The 18672-nt window shown below is 35.3% G+C and overlaps 1 protein-coding gene across 1 annotated transcript in view; it reads right to left on the bottom strand.

The window, feature by feature from the left end:
• Positions 1-830: 830 nt before the first annotated feature.
• LOC141600327 (COX assembly mitochondrial protein 1-like) overlaps positions 831-18672 on the bottom strand; it is a 34422-nt gene continuing 16580 nt past the window's right edge. The window contains exon 5 of the mRNA XM_074420545.1: positions 831-1028. The gene's annotated coding sequence lies outside the window, so the exon portion shown is untranslated. The remainder of the gene's footprint in view (positions 1029-18672) is intronic.

Raw genomic sequence — 18672 nt, forward strand, 5'->3', positions numbered from 1 at the left:
CGAATATTTTAAACGATGTAGTTGTAATTACACTAAATCGACAGGTAGTTTTTATGTGGCAAATTTTACAAAAACATGGCGCGAAGACATCACTGTACAGGAACATTCCGACCACTGTCCACTAAAATATTTATTTCTCCTAAACCGTATATTATTTAAGTATGAGACCAATGACATTTGAAAGCTAACTCACAAGGCTATTAATCATAAAATTCTCGTACAAGGATTTTAAACAGGCAGTAAACGGCAACCAAAACAATCAGGAGTAAAATTTCGAGAAATCAACCAAAATGACATTCTTCATAATTCCACGCAATTCCTTTAACACTTCACATATTAATCATACTCACACTTCCCACATATATGCCAGCATACTTTCCCCATATCAACATGCATATAACAATACCTAAAAGAAATCATATCACATCCCTTCACCGTAAAAGCAAGGTTACGTCCCGTAAACGCAATCATGAAAATAATATGCAAACAAGGCAACAAAACTCCTAAGAGAAATAATCTATATTCATTTAAATTACCCTACAATATAATATATCTCAAGGTAACCGGTTCAAAACTGTAAGGGCCAGATCAAGGACGTCTCCCTAACCTAATAAGGGGCACCTAAACAGTTTCTACCCGGGTTCATTTTATTAGACATATCCTAAGTTCATTATAGTTCAATGGTTAGGCCTGAGGATCGTTTTGCTCTGATACCACTTTGTAACACTTCCATTTATTCAGGAGCCTTTAGCTAGACATTCCCAAATAAATAGGACTGTTACCATCTCGGTTTCCCGAGGTAGTGAATAACAAAGTACAACAAACCAAAGTACTTTAAATTAAAACTTTAGTGAATACATGTTTATTACAATTTAACTAACTAAAACTTAATATAAAATAATTACAACTCGCAGCGGAAATAAATAAAGAGATATAATTGTTCTATGTGATCTAGACTTCAACTATGGTCCAAGTCGAGCTCTCATCCCAATGCTCCTGAGTCAGCTAATCTTTAGTACCTGTCAAATCTGTTCCCACGGTTCACCGCAGGTATTCACGAATACACAGTCAACCGCGAGGTTGAATAGTAATAAATACTAACAACAAAAACATACGATAAATAATCCAATTTCCATTTATATTGCACAACTCCCTGACAACGTACTCCTTCCCTTTATTTATTAGCACACTAATCATCCCGCCAATCCCTGGCCGGGGCAGCCTCAACCTGAAGGTGAGTAAACACATACTACATTACCAAAAGGTAATGTCTGCCTCAACATATAGTTGATTAATATCCACCAGATGGCCTGCAGACTAATCTGGGGCCTGCCTCGAGTAAACACGATAAAATATCGTCTGCCAGAATAAATCTGAAATACGTCACCCGAAGGCTCTTACCATGACGTCTGCCAATATAACCTCAAAAATAGTCTACATCACCACGAAGGGATGTCTGCCAGTATTATACTGAATAACCGATGCAATAACAGTAACTCCATCATAACTAATCCAACCAACATATAAAATATAATTCTCCCTTCCAACAATTTCAATGATATCAACCAACACAATTCTCATATGATCATCAATTCACTTTAATATAAATCATCCAACAAACATTATCGAGTAAAAGTTGAGTAGGATTTATCCCTACCCGATAAGTAATTCCAATTAAGCAGCTCAAGCAATCCAATAAATAAAGCAAATCCGATCCGATTATAATTCTTCACAACCGTCACCTAATCAAAATATTTTAATTCAATTTAATTCAATTATTCAAATTAATTAATTATTATTATTAAAGCTCTATGATATTAAAACCGGATTCAAATTCAATCCCGAGTGATCCAAGTAAAACCGGTCTTAATGCAAATAAGTCAACCCAAGTAACCAAATACCCAAACACATGAAACAACCCAAACTACCAATGACAAACCACGTGAAAACAAACCCACATACACACTTATTATACACGACAAAACCGCGTCCAACACCCATCCTTTAACCGCCTTCTCCCGACACTACCAACCACCAATGACACCACCATCGCCTGCCTTCTATTGCCTGCACTATGGCGAACCCCGACATCCTCCTACCACCAGCTAAACCGCCCTCTGGAACCCTCAATCACATGCCCTAAACAGTTCCCGAAAACCCGACACAAACAACAACTTCACACTTAACCACCCTCACGGCCACCAGTGGTTATCACCTGCCGAGAAACCACTCTCTTGACACCGGCGACACATCCCCACACGACCACCAGAACCCTGCCCTAGCAACGCCACCACGACACCCTCACAACATCAACACTATCGACACAACAACAACTCCACCCTCTATCACCACCAGCAGCCACCTATGGCCACCACCATCGTCGCCACTAACTCAAGGAGGTTCCATGGGTTATCCCCTCACCCCCTCGACACCACTACACATGCCACAATATTCAGTTTTAGACGGTTGCAAGAGAACAAAAACGAACCCCTGTTTTCGCGTTTTTCGACTACCCACCAGCACCAACCACCTTCTGCCGCCACGACAACACCACCACCATGGTCGACTAACTACCCCCGTCACAACCCCACCTTACCCAGGTCAAGTCTCGGCCATTTGAGGGTTCAATTACCCACTACAATCACCCACGACCTAACCCGCAACACCCCCTGACCAGCCACCTTTAGCCACCCCAAAAACCACCCTATCAAGGTCCACGTCGGTCAAATAAGGTCAGGTCATAATCTCGGCAGTCCAAGGTTACTCTAGGTCCAAATCTCGAGTCCTATGGTGGTCTAGTTATCGAGTTATAATATGCTAAAGTGTATACATAAGATGGTCTGAAATATTACCTTAAGTCGATTAATTGGTTTTGTTAATTCCTTCTTTTTTCCGTCTCCTAAAGCTCCTCCTCTTTAATTTGTGATTAATTTCTCAGATTTAATAGGGTATTTATAGCGTAGGATTATGGAGAATACGAGGTCAATTAGGACACTATCATAACTTACCCTATTCCAATTAGTATAGGAATTACCATTATTATAATTACCATTATATTATTATCTTTACATATCTTACCATAAATAGGGTTCCCTCATACAATATTTCCTAATTTATTATTGCCATAAATTATTATTATTATTGATATAGTTATTATTACTTTTATATATTATTATTTCCGTATTATATTATTATTAATTCTCGATACAAATCCCGATTATATTCATACCAATTTAATAAATTTCGGCCCAATTAATCAATGGCACACGGTCCAACACTTGATTATCAACTAAGCCCAATTCATGACTTGGATGATTAACTTATTAATAAATTAATTAACGTCTTTCTTTATTATTAGAAATGCCATTAATTTAATTATTTAAATTACATAAATTATTCTCATAAATTATTATCAAAATACGGTCGCAGGGTCGCTCTGATACCATTTATAACAACCCGACCCACCACGGTCGTAACACAACCCAATAAGATGGGATATGTATCTTTGGGCCCATTACTTGTCCTCACTTAAGCCCAAAAGCACAAGGCCTTGTTACTAAGTGGTGGTGGAATCCCTTATAAACATATCACAACCTCCTCAATTCCTCGATGTGGGACAATCTTATTCTCAATAACTTGGGGTGTTACATAATCTCCCTTTCTTAATCCGGCTCAAAGGTGTAATCTTTGGTTGTAAGACTACTTAATCTTTCCTTAATTTTTATTATCATTGTTAACCCTTTGTGTTTATTGTTTGAATTTTGGAATCCTTGTTTACATTGAGTAATTAAGTGTGATTTCCTTGTTGCTTAATTAATCAAGTTCCTTAATTTATTGTTGTTGGGATTATTAAGTGTGATTTCCTTGTAATCTCATCTTTGCAACACCTTGTTATTATGCTGATGAATGTGATTTCTTCTTGGCTTAATTAGCAAGTAAAGGATTAACTTGTAATTAGGCATTAATCGTGATTTCATTGTGTCTAATTACCCCTATTTAATCTCTAGTGCTCATATCTTTTTGTTAATTTGACCAATGTATGTGATTTCTACTTGGTAGAATTGATAAGTTGGGTTATTTGATTAAGTGTGATTTCCTTGTCATTTGGCCATTATTAAGGAGATCTAGAAGATTTATCTTCACAATAGGGTGATAATATTTCGTTAAAGGATTGATTTTGTGGTTTTACTAACTAAAGTGCCTCACTTTATTGAGTCGGATTAAGTCTCTCTCTAATTTGATAAATTTCCATCTCAAAAACTTACTTGTTTAATTACTTGTTGCTTACTCTTATTTGAATTTTGCTTTGTCTTTGTTACTTTTGAAAACCAAACCAAAATCCCCTCTTTTTACATACTTGTTTGTTGTTTAACTTGTCACAATTGTTCTACTTGCTCTAATTTACACACCATTGCAAACCCCCTTCTCTTGGGTTCGATCCCTTTGCTTACTACTTTACTAGTTTAGAATGAGTATTAATTAGTACGTATTGTGGTATATAAATTGTTAATTTGGCCGTCTTAAATAGCGACATTTTAGGCGTGTCAGTGGGTGTTGCAGTACATAAGGTGGAGTACTGCAATTCAACAAGCACCTTCAATGGAGCCGAGCTCAACGTTAAAGATGATGAAGAACCCTAGATAGAATAGTAGAGAGAGATTGTAGAGAGATATAAAATGAAAACTGAAATGTGTATATTTGATTGAATGAATTGTTTGTTACAACTTTGACAGTATTTATAACGACTTGACAACTAATTATAATTTGACTCTAACTAACAGACAGCTAGTTGCCAGCTCATCGACAGCTATAAACTTCTAACTGATTTTTAACAACTTAACAGCAAACTTTATAACAACTTTCTGATACTACAACATACTTTCCCCCATCAAAAATTGACTTGTCCTCAAGTCAAGCATTAACTCCTGGAATTCAAAGTTAGGATACTTCTCTTCAAATGCCAAAGCATACTCCCAAGTAGCTTCATGATCTGCAAAGCCCTATCACTGGACCAAGTATTGGATTTGAGCTCCATTCTGAAATTTAACAGTCCTTCTCTCGAGAATTGTAGCAGGCTGTAATACTCCATCTGACCTCTGTCCTTGCAGCCAAGTAAGAATGTGTATAGCTATAGGTAAGTTACCCACAAACTTCTTCAATTGTGACACATGAAAGATATTGTGGATTCTAGCCTCACTTGGTAATTTCAACTTATAAGCCACACTACCAATTTTAGCTTCAATTTGAAAAGGGCCAAAATATTTATGAGCCAATTTCTGATTACTTCTCTCTTGGACAGATATTTGTCTGTAAGGCTGAAGTTAAGCCAAACCCAATCCCCAATCTAAAACTCTCTTTCAGACCTATGTCTATTAGCCATCTGCCTCATTCTATTCTGTGTCTTCAACAGTTTTTCTTTCAACACTGAAATCATTTGTTCTCTCTTTTGTAATGACCTATCCACCGCCTCAACATCAGACTCTCCTGGTAGGTAGGGAAGGTGTAGAGGGGGAGGTTGATTGTATATCACCTCATAAGGAGTATTCCCAGTTGCAGTGTAGTAGTGAGTGTTAAACCACCATTCAGCTAGTGGTAGCCACATACACATCTTAAGTAAGCCTCCAAACATCTATTCACCACTTTAGTTTGGCCATCTGTTTGGGGATGATAGGCTGAAGAAAGCTTGAATTCAGTACCAGCAACAGTAAATAAGCCTTGCCAGAACTGACTAAGCAATACTGAATCCCTGTCACTCACAATACTTCTAGGCCACCCATGGAGTTTAAAAACATTATCCATGTAAGCATGAGCCACTTGGACAGCTGTAAATGGGTGGTTCAAGGCCATAAAATGGGCTCCCTTACTTAGCCTGTCAACTACCACAAAAATCACTTCTTTCCCTTTGGACTTAGGTAAACCAGTAATGATGTCCATGAAAATGTCCACCCACACCTCCTCAGGTATAGGTAAGGGTTGCAGCAGCCCTGGATAAGCTGCACAGTCAGCCTTGGCTGCCTGACAAGTCACACAGTTCCTAACCCACCTTGCTACATCCTTTGTTAAGCCCTTCCAATAGAAAATAGCGTTCACCCTCTTTAAAGTAATATCTCTTCCAGAATGACCAGCTTCTCCTGAAGTATGAAGCCAACTCAGAATTTTCTTCCTTAATTCTTCAGTATTTCCCACAACAATCTTTCCTTTCCTCCTTAATAATCCATCCCTCAATGAATAGTGGGTGATATGGTTTTGCAGATTAATTTGCTGGATTTTATCAGACAAATATTGGTCTGAAATGTAGTTGTCCTTAATCTACTACTGTAAGTCAGATGAAGCTACACAGATAGCCAAAATTTCTGACCCCTGAACTCTAGACAAAGCATCAGCTGCAAGATTTTCTTTGCCACTCCTATATTGGATTTCGTAGCTAAACCCCAAGAGTTTAGATAACCAAAATTGTTGGAAAGGAGTGGAAATTTTCTGTTGAAGTAACCACTTAAGGCTCCTCTGGTCTGTCTTTATGATAAAATGCTGCCCTGATAATTACTGTTCCCATTTCTGAAATGCAAACACAATTGCCAATAACTCCTTCTCATACACAGACAATTTTTGCCATTTAGATCCCAAGGCCCTGCTAAAGTAGGCTAAGGGGTGGCTCTCCTGCATCAATACTGCCCCTATCCCTTCATTTGAAACATTTGTTTCAACAGTAAATTGCTTAGAAAAATCTGGTAAAGCCAGTACTGAAGCAGTTGTCAAGGCTTCTTTTAATTTGTCAAAAGCTGCAGTAGCTTCATTATTCCAATTAAATGCCCCTTTCCTTAACAAATCAGTAAGTGGCCTGCTGATTACTGCATAATGCTTAACAAATTTCCTATAATACCCAGCCAAGCCTAAAAAACTTCTCAACTCCTTAACTGACTTGGGCGTAGTCCAATTTGCAACAGCTTCAATTTTCCTTGGGTCAGTTTCAACTCCCCTTCCAGAGATAAAGTGCCCTAGGTATTCCACCTTTTCCATTGCAAAAGAACATTTAAATGCCTTAGCTGACATCTAATTGTGCTGCATTATCTGAAATACTTCTTCTAAATGCTTCCAATGTTCATCTGGGGAATTGTTGTACACAAGTATGTCATAAAAAAAGACTAGCACACACTTCCTTAACAATCTTTTAAAGACTGAATTCATCCAGGCCTGAAAGGAAGCTGGTGCATTTGTCAGTCCAAAGGGCATGACTAGGAACTCATAATGGCCCTCATGAGTCTTAAAGGCAGTTTTATAGACATCATCCTTATGCATCCTAAGTTGGTGGTATCCTGCTGTTGGGAAATGTGTCCTCAACAATAGTGCGATCACATGATTTAATATCATAATTAAATCTCATACTAAGAATACGTGAGGGATGATTCTTTATACTGATCGATCGAGTCGTCATTAATCGGTAATGATTGGCTAACTAGAGTTTGACATTACTTGTCGTGTGACGGTGGTGGTCGATTGATCCCTTTAGGTCACACCTATAGGATGAAGCCCAAAATAGATATTTAATTAATTGTATGCGATACAGATTAATTAATTCCTTAATTATGGGAGTGCAATTTTGCGTCTTATTTTAATGTGATTAAATAAAGATAATATTTAGTAATTAAGTGTTATATTACTAAATTAGTTGAGATATTAATATGAGTTTTGAGGTAGAGGTAATAAGTTATTTGAAATTACAAGAAGTTGTAATTTTAACTAACTAGCAATTATGGGACCCATTATATGATGATATAATGGTAGTATACTACTCAAAAAGTGGAGTGTATATAATATTATTAATTGTAATATTTAAGTGTTAAATGATTACATTAATAATTAAATATGTAAGATAGTTAAACATATGACTTATAAGCATTTGTGGGACAAATGACAAAAGGCAAAAATGGTCCATAAAAGGACCAATATTTTGGCCAAAGACAAGAGCAAAAGATGCTCTAGTTTGTCTTGTTCATTTGTTATAACAATGGGTGATAGTGACTTGTCCATGACATATCTTACAAAGCATAAATCCTACACACTACCTACATAAACTATAGACTAAAAAACAAAGACAAAAAGATTCCTCTTTTTGTCCATAGCCACCGGTTTTTGGTTGATAAAAGGAGCATTTGGTTGCTCATTTTATCACTTGTTGTTTTTGGCTAGTTTTAGTTTATATCTCTCTAGTTTTCTCATGCAAAATTCAAACAAGCTCTCAATAAATACTAATACACCAAATCTATTACTAGAAGTAGTAATATAAGAATATTAGTATTATTAAGGTAATATTTCTACTACATATCTAGTTAATATTAGTAGAGATTTTTGGGATTCATCTTGGGTGCAATTTATTGGAGTGGCTTCTATACTTGGAGTCTTAGGAGGATCATCCATCATTATTATTAGCTCAAGAACAAGTGAAGGAAGGTGACCTTACTTGTGCCCAAATTTTCGAACCAATCTACAATGTAAGGAACATTGTTTTTCTTATAAATCTTTCATTTTGTTATGCATGCACTAGATCTAAAGAACAAATTATTAACAAGTTAATTAGTTCAATATTAGAGGAGTCTAATAATAGGTATATGAACTTTACAAGTGGTATCAGAGCATAAGGATGTTGCATGCATAATCGGTTATTGTTTTTCCGAGTTAAAAGGTTAACATATAAAACTTAAAAATTTGTGATTTATATGTATAAGTCACGAAATCAGCATGCATGTTATATATTCTGGTCCTAAAGTGTTTTTAGGTCATTTTTATGATTCATGGAAATTTATTGCTCATTTTAAGGATTTTTGGTCATTTTATTACATTTTTATGACTAAAATGGGAATTAAAATGCTAAAAATAGTTAAATTTCGTTTCTGACCTTGAAAAATTTATATGACCTCACATGCATATTTTACAAGTTGTGTGTAAAAGGACGAGTTAATTTGATTAATTTTGCATGATTTATGATTTTTATGAGATAAAAATGGATTAAAAGAGGTAAAATGGTTAAAATTAGTTAAATTTCGAATTAAGCCATGATCTTTTAATATGATGTCACATGCAAGATTTACAGAGAGTATGTAAATTTCTAGATTTAAATATCTTCTTTAGCATGATTTATGGATTTTTGAGTAAAAATGGCATAAATAGTGACTATTTTAGCAAAAATTAGCTAAAACGTATTGCATGGCTTGAGAAAATTATTTTAAGTTGCATAAATATCCCACTTATCAGATCTAAAGTTGTAAAAATTATTGGTTTAATTTTCGTATACTTTATACATTTTATGAGATAAAAACGATAAAAATGCAACTATATTTTCTCAAAATTGATTCGAAAATTTTAACCATATTTTTTGACATTATGAGGGTCATGGAATTATTCCAGAATGTTCAAAAATTTAAAATTCAAATTTTGAAACTTTTATGTATTAATTTGGATTTATTTCATATAAATTATGATTTTAAGGTCAAAAATGAGCATAAAATTAAATCAAGTTGAATTATTGTCAAAAATTTAGTGTTGACTGATTTTTGAGTCCTAAAATGTGTTAGGATAATTAACTTGAGCTTAGATGTGATTTAAGTGTTAATTAGTGATTTTAAAAGGTTATTATCACGCATTTCCATGAAACCGGGTTATATGTACGACATAAGTTAAATAGGGCGATTTGGCACATGATTTTACATGATAGGTACATATTATAATGCTGCATATTTCAATTGTTGAATGTCTTTTATTTATATAATTTTGAATTATGTAATTTTATCTTAGTATGGCCTTAGTTTTAATCAATATTACCCGTAATGAAAGGGAATATTGATTCGGTTGTAATTTAATGTGATCTCGTATCACTTTTATTTTTATTTTTTATTTCATTAGTTTTCATTTTACAAATGTATAATAGGAATAGCTTTGTATTTTTATTATTATTTGTAATTATGGAGCATCTTCAAGACGGTGCCATTCGGAAAGGTGATCCGACAAAGACGGTGTCTTGGGAGGCGTGCCATTTGAAGATTCAAGGGACCAAAGGAGTTGGTTTCCGAATATGTAATAGATTATTTGATTTTCTATTTTTAGGAAGGCCATACTAGGAATTTTATTTATTGCTTTGCATTTCTTTTAATATGTTGCATGCATTGCCAAATCGCCATAACAACACATGCATATCATATCGAGTTATCGACCGTGTCAATTATAATTATCGTAGTTCACCGCTTTAGTTCACTTAAAACGTGATAGATAATAAATTGACAAGACCTCTCACATATAATAATTGAGATAAAGCCTTACCAAATAGTAGAAACTCATGAAGTACCAATTTCGCAAGGGAGTTAATCCGGCTTCACCGTAATACAAACCTTGTTACGTTGGCGAAGTGGGGTAGTAAAATGTTATTACATCGAAATTTGGATTGAGCTCAACGGAAGTATTGTTGACCGTAGTCGCATGTGTTCCGGGCTAAAGATGAGAATTAGAGTAATTTTTATCGACCGAGAGTTCTAAAAGTAGAATCGATTAAAAGGTTAATCCACCGAGTTATATTAATAAGGGATGAATCGGCTCACCGTGCCCGAGTTGATATGAATTTGGATCTCGGAATCATTTATATAGTTGGGTGGAGGTCACTATATAAATGCAATACTTGTAGTTAATTTACGAGTATTATTAAAACGATGGATGTTAATTATTTCCTTCATTTCCGTTTTTGTAGTTAAATATTCGCAATGAATTCATCTTATACTCCTACACCAATCACCTTAATTCATAGCTCCAATCATACGATGAAAAATGCTCCGATTATGTCAATCATACGATTTGAGAATTACGCGTTGGCATTAGTAAGGATGGAAATCTTTGTCTTTTTACTACTTCTTCACCTCCCACTCACATACTCATGCCTACCTCTCAGGTAAGAGGTTCATATGAGAGGAATCTCATAAATTCCAAGATATCCTTGTTTGATGAAACAAGGAGTAATATCAAATTTAGTGGGAGTTCTAGGAAGAGTGTCCTTGCAAATGGAAGTAGTATTGGTGTTAGAAGAGCAAAGATATGTGAGAAACCCAAATCCGATTGTGAATTGGAAGTTGATAGTGAGACTACCACAAAACTAAGATGGGTATCCAATCCTACCATAAATATCATTATTTTAATGTCATGGGCCAATGGAAGCATATTTGCCCCAAGTATTTAGAAGATATCAAAGTTGGGCTTGTTACTCCAAGTGGGACTTGGAAATATGGAAAAGCTAAACAAGAGTGATATGAATCTCCGACAACGAAATGGAGCTCGGGTAGCCACCACTTCAAGAGAAATTTATATACTTGTTTTTGCTAATAGCTTTGAGTTATGATTTACATAATTGTTATTATGTTCCCACTTAGTCTAAAACATCATTTCTATGTGAGACATGAAAGGATCTATATTTTGTCCTCAAAGACAATTGTTGTATTTTATTGAAAATAGACGTGGATGTGAGCCATGTCACTTATCTTTATGATACACAAGTTTTAGACAGTTCCAACTCATGTAAAGATATCTACATAATACGATCGAAAAGACTCATAACTAGTAATCCAAATGATTTGAACATTTGATTTTTCAATTAGGGTACATAAATGAGAAACGCATTAAACGCTAGTGTCGACTAGAATTATTGAACCATTTGATTTTCAATCATATGGAATATGCGAATCTTGTCTCCTTTGCAATATAATTTGCACTTCCTTTAGTGGTAAAGGGACACAAGCAAGTGATTGTTGAGACTAATACATGCCGATGTATGTGTTCTAATAAACATCACCGCAAGGGGAATTTATGACTACTTCGTCACTTTTACCAATGATTAAAGTAGATAAGGGTATATTTACTTAATCTAATAAAAGGTGAAGCATTTGAGAGATTTGAGAAATTTCTAAAATGACGTAGAGAACCAATTGAATAAAGTTCTAAGCATTACGACCCAATCGTAGTGGCAAAGATCTAAGTAATAAATTTGATTTATTAAAGATGGATTATGACCTAGCGTCACTACCCATAAGATCAAACTAATATGAGTCGGTTTGAGTTGATGAACTCAATTTTGGGAATTTGCAATCCAAAACGGACAAGTAATTCTAATTGGATGGTCAACCATGAGATACATAGAATAGAGAGTCTATTAAACAGATGACATGGATAAGACTCGTATATTATCTAGCTGCCATGTTAGGATGGCCCATTGAAAGCTAATACATAGTCTAGATAAACTCCTAATACTCCGTTAAATATATATGTTTGTGACTCACAAAGCTATCTCTCATGAATATTGATATATTTCTGAGAGATAGAGTGGGAGTAGATTGAATCGTCACAAACATCTCTTATAGTTGAAATGTTACTTTGTGAAAGTAATTGAATTATAGAGTGGGAGTTGGTATTGAACTATTATCTATGAAGATAGTATGAGAGCATAGTTCAGTGGGAGTTTATCGCACATGTCTTATTGTTCAAAAATATTACTTTGTGAAAGTGATAGTATCATGACCTTGTTACATACGAGCCGAAGCATTACAATCCGAAAATTGTTGCTCATGAGTAGATTTACTTTAAAGTGAGGGTCTCTTTAAAGGGAAATAGAGCTTTAGAGTACACAAATGCATAAGATTTACATAAAGATGTTGATCAAGACAAATTGTGTTAGGAATTGCCGCATTTCATTTTAATGAAGAATGACAAATAGAATTCGCTTTTCTAAAATGGGAATTTAGAGAAGGAAGTGTTTCAAACACAAAACCTTAGATTAAGATCTAAGAATCCTAACATATTATGCGTAGCTATCTTAAGTGATCACAAGTTGGTTTTAAGCTAGCATTAAAGGATTATACTTTTCATTCATGTGATTATAGTGAATTGTTTCATTCACATGATTGAAGAATCATGATATACATGAAGTTAAGTGGGAGCTAGAATTGTTTTTCCATGTCTTATATGTTGATGACATATTAATTATTGAGAATAATATACCAATGCTCTCTTCTGGCAAGAGTGATTGGGAGACTAGGAAAGGGTGCAATATACGTTAGATTACCGAATCTATGTGAGAGTATATTGGCATAGAGTTGAGAGTCCTATGAGGATAAGATCTTTCGTATCTGTTGTAACATCAACAAGGTTGAATGGCTTATTCATGATGATGAAAGTGGAATTACTATGATGGAATCATAGTCGTTCACTGAACCCATTAAGTTGTTGATTACATGAAATCGATTGCTAATGTTTCCGCCATTAGAACGATTATGTATGCCAACAGACGCATGTGCTGTGATGAAAAATATGCCTAGGGCATAATAAGTCAATAACAAGATAATTCCCATGATATGGTTTGTGAGAGCCTTAAAGAACATCCTTGAGATTCTTGAGAAGAATTAGGGAAGGAGTCGTTCACATGTTTGGATGACAAACTAAGTTAGGTGTTGAAGGGTTGCACAAACTTTAGTTTCCAAACCAAAAGGGATTTGTTGAAATCCTAAGTAAATGTTATTGACAAAGGAGTAAGAAACTAAGAAATGTGTTTTAGTTTCGCGCATTGCAAATTCTACAAAAGGAATCTAAGTTAGTTGTGATAAAATGGTCAACGTAAGGATTAAGGGTGAATCCCTCTACAAATGACTTTATCACATGTTATGCGATAACAGTGGGAGCTTCTTTCAAGATAAAGAGCTCGGGTCTAGTATGAAGTCTAGACATATACTTAGAGAAATTCATGTCATTAAGAGATGACATTGATGTCATTAAGAGATGACATTGAATGGAAGGAAATAGCAATTAAAAGGTTGCAATATACGGATATCGGGTATATCCACTTTCCAAGCTTTTATTGCATTTAAACTGGTGTTTATAATACACTAGAGATTATAGAATATGAAGTAGTAATAGTGTATTGACTATTCATATGTGATAATCACATTTATCGTTTGAGTTTTATTAAACTCACCCGCTACTTTGTCGTATCCGAATGGGTTGTAGAGACAAATTGAACCCCATTAAAGTGAACTGGATTGACATGGTATTCGCCCCTAGTTACTCATATGAGGTGACGTCTCGAAGTGACTAGAGTGTGATGCGATTGATGGCAAGTTCAAGTGCCATAGAGTCATGTGGGATGACTAGTCGATCACATAGGCGGATGACGGGACAATCGCTTCGGGCGTGACCGCTTATAGAGTTCAGTAATTCATAAAGCCTGGTCGTGGCAAGAGCTACTATAGTATTCTTATGAGTCAATTCTTTTGACTAGAGACTATTCGCCCAAGTTGGCACAACTTCGGATTAGCTTTGATTTATACTCTACGATTTCTTAAACGAGGTCAAACTGGGTATATTTTGGGTTATGATGGATGTGGGTGAACGAAGGGAATAGGGCGATAGGAATTGTCCACCCCTTGTCAGGGTTGTTTGAAATCTCAAGGCCACTCGAGGAGTAGTTAACTGGAAATGCGTGGCCACGCTCGGAAAGCATCTATGATAGATAATTCCGGTCAGACAGTTAATCTCCAGATCGAGAAAACCACTCAAGATATGATCAAATGTAAGTACGACCTGCAAGACACCTTGCATTGAGTGGGAGATTGTAATAGGACAAGAGAATTGGTGACGCACACTTGTCGAGGACAAGTGGGAGATTGTTGGGAAATGTGTCCTCAACAATAGTGCGATCACATGATTTAATATCATAATTAAATCTCATACTAAGAATACGTGAGGGATGATTCTTTATACGATGATCGACCGTCATTAATCGGTAATGATTGGCTAACTAGAGTTTGACATTACTGTCGTGTGACGGTGGTGGTCAGTTGATCCCTTTAGGTCACACCTATAGGATGAAGCCCAAAATAGATATTTAATTAATTGTATGCGATACAGATTAATTAATTCCTTAATTATGGGAGTGCAATTTTGCGTCTTATTTTAATGTGATTAAATAAAGATAATATTTAGTAATTAAGTGTTATATTACTAAATTAGTTGAGATATTAATATGAGTTTTGAGGTAGAGGTAATAAGTTATTTGAAATTACAAGAAGTTGTAATTTTAACTAACTAGCAATTATGGGACCCATTATATGATGATATAATGGTAGTATACTACTCAAAAAGTGGAGTGTATATAATATTATTAATTGTAATATTTAAGTGTTAAATGATTACATTAATAATTAAATATGTAAGATAGTTAAACATATGACTTATAAGCATTTGTGGGACAAATGACAAAAGGCAAAAATGGTCCATAAAAGGACCAATATTTCGGCCAAAGACAAGAGCAAAAGATGCTCTAGTTTGTCTTGTTCATTTGTTATAACAATGGGTGATAGTGACTTGTCCATGACATATCTTACAAAGCATAAATCCTACACACTACCTACATAAACTATAGACTAAAAAACAAAGACAAAAAGATTCCTCTTTTTGTCCATAGCCACCGGTTTTTGGTTGATAAAAGGAGCATTTGGTTGCTCATTTTATCACTTGTTGTTTTTGGCTAGTTTTAGTTTATATCTCTCTAGTTTTCTCATGCAAAATTCAAACAAGCTCTCAATAAATACTAATACACCAAATCTATTACTAGAAGTAGTAATATAAGAATATTAGTATTATTAAGGTAATATTTCTACTACATATCTAGTTAATATTAGTAGAGATTTTTGGGATTCATCTTGGGTGCAATTTATTGGAGTGGCTTCTATACTTGGAGTCTTAGGAGGATCATCCATCATTATTATTAGCTCAAGAACAAGTGAAGGAAGGTGACCTTACTTGTGCCCAAATTTTCGAACCAATCTACAATGTAAGGAACATTGTTTTTCTTATAAATCTTTCATTTTGTTATGCATGCACTAGATCTAAAGAACAAATTATTAACAAGTTAATTAGTTCAATATTAGAGGAGTCTAATAATAGGTATATGAACTTTACACCTGCTGTTAAATCCAACTTACTGAAAATACTTGCCCCTGACAGCTCATCAATGAGCTCATCAATCACTGGGATTGAGAACTTTTCTTTGAAAATTTTCTTGTTGAGCTCTCTATAGTCAATGCAAAGTCTCCATGTCCCATCCTTCTTCCCCACTAATACCATTGGTGATGCAAATGGGCTACTGCTATTTTGAATAATCCCATTGCTTAGCATCTCTTCGACCAGTTTCTCAATTATATCCCTTTGCTTCAATGGGTATCTATAAGGCCTGATGCTTACTGGGCCTGCCTCTGGTTCTAGTGGTATCCTGTGATCAAATAGGCTTCTAGAAGGGGTAGTCTCTTGGGTTCTTTGTAAACTTCAACATACTTTTCCAAAAGAGTCTGCAGTTCAGGAAGTGAAGTTGGTTGCTTTCCTGCTGCCATAGTCAGGTGACTGAACTCCATTGTTGAACTGGTTGCAGGGGTTACCAGTTGCAGGAGGCACAATTGGGATGCCTCAGACATCAGTTTGTGAGTGATTTCTCCCTTATGGACCTTAAACTGACTGGCTGGCACTCCTTGCAATTTAACAGATATTCCCTTCCACTTAAAACTCCATAACCAGTCTTTTGAAATCCCATGGGACAGGTCCTAAGATGCTCAACCACTGTACACCCAACACCATATCACAACTTCCTAAAGGAATAAACAAAACATCTGTGATAAATTTTTGACCCTGCAGATCCCAAGAAAATTATTTACAAATGTATTGACAGGCCAAATGATTCCCATCAGCCACTGCCACAGCCTGAGGTGGAATTTTTTCCATCTGACAACCCAACTTGTGAGCTAGGTCTAAATCCATAAAGTTGTGAGTACTGCCAGAATCTATTAAAATATGTAATGGTTTTCTGCCATAGGTTCCCACCACCCACATAGTCTAATAACTTTGACTGTCAGATAATGCATTCATGGAAATACATGGTTCAACCAATGGCTGGTCAGTCAGTATTTCCTCATCCTCCTCTATAAAATCCAACAAATCCTCCTCCAATTCATCCTCACCCAAAATTTAACAGTAAACAGTTGGGTCTTTTTGAACTGTCAATTATGATTTTTATCATATGGCTTATTGCAGTAATAACATTCACCCCTAGCTAGTTTTTCAGCCCTAACTGATGCAAGAATGTAAGTGCGAGGGTTGAACTTAGAACCAACAGAAGAGACAGGTGTTTTAGGAGGAATAGAAGTAAAAGAGGATGTCATATTAGTTTTAGGATAAATTTGTGTTGGTTTAATGGCGGCAGAAATATTGTCTTCTTGCAGTCTAGCATAATCAATGGCTTCTGCCATTGTCAGGGGTTTAAAAGCTTTGACGAATGGTTTTAAAGAAGGCTTAAGACCTCCAATGAAGCAGTCCAAGAAATATCCAGCAGTTAAACATAAGTTTCTTTGCATCATTAAACCTTTTAATGCTTCAAAATATCAATGTATGAATCAAGGGATCCTAATTGCCGCAATCTGTTAAATCTTTCAACCACGTTATGAAAAGATTCATCCCTAAATCTTGCTAATAAGTCAACAACAAATTCATCCCACAAAATTCCCTTATGAATAACAAGATAACTAGTGATCCAAGTTTCAGCTTTGTCAATCATATTCAATGCAGCTAAATCAACTTTTTGCTCATCAATAATGTGACACAAAGAAAAATATCTAACACATTTTTTGACCCACATTGAAGCATTTAAACCATCAAAAACAGGGAATTCGAGCTTAGGAGTATACCCTAAAAGGACGAGGATGAAGAGATTCAGAATTGCCAGGATTTCCAGAATTAATAACCCTTTCAGCAGAAGCAGAAGGACGATCTTTTAGGGTTTCTTGAATGTTCTGTATCATCGTCATCATTTGAGAGAATTGAACCTCCAATTTTTGCGTATGACTTGATTGTTCTGCCATTTGAGTCTGCAAACCTTTGATTTGATCTTTCATGGCTGTCTTCTTTATTCTTGTTTTGGGCACCAGGATCGTAAGAAGTTGATACCAATGTTGCAGTATACAAGGTGAAGTACTACAATTCAACAAGCACCTTCAATGGAGCCGAGCTCAACCTTGAAGATGATGAAGAACCCTAGATAGAATAGTAGAGAGAGATTGTAGAGAGATATAAAATGAAAACTGAAATGTGTATATTTGATTGAATGAGTTGTTTTTTCTGACTTTGTGATATTTATAACGACTTGACAACTAATTACAATTTGACTCTAACTAACTGACAGCTAGTTGCCAGCTCATCGACAACTATAAACTTCTAACTGATTTTTAACAACATAACAACAAACTTTATAACAACTTTCTGATACTAAAACAGTGGGAAAAATAGATAAAGAAGCATATTGGGTTTGGCAAAGAGGATGGGTCGTTGGGTGGAGAACTGTGGAAGCATATTGGGTTTGGCAAAGAGGATGGGTCGTTGGGTGGAGAACTATGGAAGCATATTGGGTTTGACAAAGAGGTTAAACTTAAAGAAAAACAAAACTTTCCACAAATTTTTTACCAATAACTCATGCAATTATAAAGAACTTTTGCTTGCCAATCACCAGTAACTATCGTCTTTGTTGACAACCATGGGTACATGTGTGGATCCTCGACATGCATATGGAGATGTTAATTAAATTATTTAAATTTAATCAATTGAATAATT

This window comes from Silene latifolia, chromosome 9, assembly GCF_048544455.1.
Source record: "Silene latifolia isolate original U9 population chromosome 9, ASM4854445v1, whole genome shotgun sequence".
In the NCBI taxonomy this organism is placed as follows: Eukaryota; Viridiplantae; Streptophyta; class Magnoliopsida; order Caryophyllales; family Caryophyllaceae; genus Silene; species Silene latifolia.